Genomic DNA, 3,036 nt, shown 5'->3' with positions numbered 1-3,036 from the left:
TCACCAATAGCCACACAGACCAAAATTGAACACCTTTATTAACTCACCGTAAACAACCATATCGAGACTACGTCACCCAAACATGCAACTCCTTACGATAACTTTATATAAATTCATAATAATAATTCCCAAAACATATTATTGTAACAGTAGGTAGCAAGGACGTGTTTTGTGTGTGTGTGTGTGTGTGTGTATGTGTGTGTGTGTGCGAGGTGCCAAGTGCCAAGGGGTGGTTGTCTGGAGGTGCTGGGTGCCTGGTGGTGGTGGTGGTGGTGGCAGCAGTTCCAACTAGATCCTTGAGGTGTGCGGACGTGTGTCTTACGAGACGTCTCCCTACGAATAGACAAACAGACACGGGCAGACACGCGCTTAACGTCTGTCTGTCTGTCTGTCTCTCTTTGTGTCTTCCTCTTCGCCACAGACAGACAGTGCGAGAGACTTATGCTTTTTCTTCTTCCGTCAGGCGTAGCTTCGTCTGGCGATAACCTTTTCGTTGGTATTTGAATGGAGCAGTGATATGGCTTTCTGTTATAGTGAGAATACTGTTGCTGTTGCTCATGTCTATTTTGAAAAGACTATTTTTCCCTTTGTTGGTGCCGACACAGCGGGGGACTCTTGGGCTCCTGTTATCAAAAAACAGAATTACGCTTTGCTGCACCGTTCTTTCCTTAATGGAAAAAAACCTGCGAAGACAGACAGACAGAGAAGACAGACAGAGAGGCAGACAGACAGAGAAGACAGACAGAGAGGCAGACAGACAGATAGACAAAAAGACAGACAGACAAGTAGACAGACAGACAGACAGACAGACACAGAGACAAACAGACATACAGATAGACAGACAGATAAGCAGACAAACCTCAATTGCGAAATTAAAAGTAAACTATTAAAAAAAGAAATGTATCTAGAGTATTAGAACGTTTGATAAAATTCTTGAATAGTATTTCGTCTGATTTAATTTTATTGATCAATATCAGAAAATAACCTACAAAACAATGCCGCCAGGAAAACGTTCTCAAAAAATATTGGCATCGGGGAAAAATGAAAAAAAAAGTCCTAATAGGAGTAACACTTATTGAAAACATTGGTGCTACAGAATTTTTTTTAGAAAATATTGGTGCCAGGGAAAATTCTTGAAAACATTGGTGCTAGGGAATATTCTTGAAAATATTGGTGCCAGGGAACTTTCTTGAAAATATTGGTGCCAGGGAAAATTCTTGAAAGCATTGATGCCAGGGAAAATCTACAAAGAAAACGTTCCCGCAAACATATCATGAAAATAAACATACTGAAGTAGAACAAAAACATTCTTGCAATATTAGTGCAAATTATTCTGTAACACGAATACAAAAACGTACGAGTACATAACATTCTGAAATACGGTACATAACAGTTTTAAGGATGGGTACAAAATATTCTAAAATATAAGAGAAACATTCTGAAATATGGATAAAAAAGTTCTTAAATAATGGTATAACACCTTCTTAAATAAAGTTACAAAATATTCTGAAATACGGTACATAATATTCAGAAATGCAGGTAGTACTCGTCATGGGTCATGCTCTCACTTTGTACTCAGCGGACCAACACCCACATCAGTCTGAATAAATTACCTTGTTACATGGGCACTCATGGTACAGTAGGGGTGTCCACAGTCAGACGCACACACCCCTGTTACCTGGGTAATCATGGTATGCAGGTAAACTAGTAGGTGCGTCCTGGTTACCTGTATAGAAAGTCGCAAAGATTGGCACATGTATCTAGTATGTAATATTGACAGGTAATAATATTCTAAATGTGACAGGCATGTGCTATTAAATGGTGACAGGTAGTTAACGCTGAATACCAAATGAATTATATCTGATTTTAGCAGGACGGACCATTGCGCATTACCCACAAAGAATTATTACACTTATTTATAAATACAATTTCATCATTTCAGGAGATTTCAGACAAAGTAATCGACCCATAATAACGATCTGAGGTGAAGATGGTATGATTTTTAAGCGTTTCCCTTATATCTCTCTCCGTACTGGCTTATCACGGTTGACCTATGACCCCTAGGTGACCCCGGGGTTGAGCTTGAGACTCGTCACACCAATGGCGGTCATAAAGAACAACAGGGAAAAAGTTGATGGAGCTAATTGTTGTTTTTGTAGTTCAGGGATGGATTTTCAACCCTCTCCGCCGTAGACTCGACCATCGACCTACCTGCCTTAGCTATACCAAGTGATGGATGAGCGAGAATATGTGAGAAACCCAGATAAATTTTACTCTACAACTCTTCCACTCGTTACCAGAAGCTATCAAAATACATCATCACATTAAGCCACGACCACCACACTGTCTCCTTCCAACAGCAAGGAGTTTACAGGTTCATTGTTTTGTAAGTGAACGAGTGATTTTGTGAGGAAATACCAAAATTTAAGACCCTTTAATGTAAAATAATTTGTATAAAAACATCTCGCAGAAAATGGGAACGTATGTGATAATAATTAGAAATTAAACTTAAAATCACAAAAAAAAATAGCAACTGACTTCCCGAACACCAAATTTTAGACCTGAAAAATAAAATCAGCCAACAACTTTCTAAAAATCATGTCAGTAAATCGTAAATCACCCGAAGAAAATGTTAATAAATTATTAAAAACAAACGCACACGCCTGAAAAAAAAAAAAGCTAGTGAATATTCCGACCGCACGCTCCTGTGTTTGTGTTGAACTGTGAGGAGATATACAGTGTGTTGTGAACATTAGACAAACTATGTAATTCCAAAAACGACCTGTAAGCCTACGTTGACCTACTAGAGGAATAAATATAGCGACACTGCGAATATACCAAAACGAACTAGTAATTAGTGTCATACTGTAAAGATATACGCAAAAATATACAGTCCAGTGAAAATACCACGAATCTATAAACCCGTGTTATACTGTGAGGATACAAGCAATTTACAGTGAATATACCAAAACACAGCCCCTTAAGACAGTGTTGACCTTCAGGAGGGAGTTATAAAGTTAGAGGAACATGTCAGGC

General features: G+C 38.6%; 1 long non-coding RNA gene across 2 annotated transcripts in view; it reads left to right on the top strand.

The window, feature by feature from the left end:
* The first annotated feature begins 294 nt into the window (after window positions 1–294).
* The window catches only part of LOC121868985, a 46,724-nt gene continuing 43,982 nt past the window's right edge, over window positions 295–3,036 (top strand). The window contains exons 1-2 of one of the 2 annotated variants that reach the window (XR_006089487.1): window positions 295–428; window positions 1,943–3,036. The exon at window positions 1,943–3,036 is cut by the window's right edge and continues 97 nt beyond it. This is a non-coding gene — a long non-coding RNA (uncharacterized LOC121868985). Of the gene's footprint in view, window positions 497–1,942 lie in introns of both variants that reach the window. The other variant, XR_006089486.1, reaches the window with a different exon arrangement.

Source organism: Homarus americanus, unplaced genomic scaffold (assembly GCF_018991925.1).
Source record: "Homarus americanus isolate GMGI-L3 unplaced genomic scaffold, GMGI_Hamer_2.0 scaffold24694, whole genome shotgun sequence".
Classification (NCBI taxonomy): Eukaryota; Metazoa; Arthropoda; class Malacostraca; order Decapoda; family Nephropidae; genus Homarus; species Homarus americanus.
The sequence above is the reverse complement of the archived record's forward strand: the minus strand, read 5'-3'. Positions and strand labels throughout refer to the sequence as shown.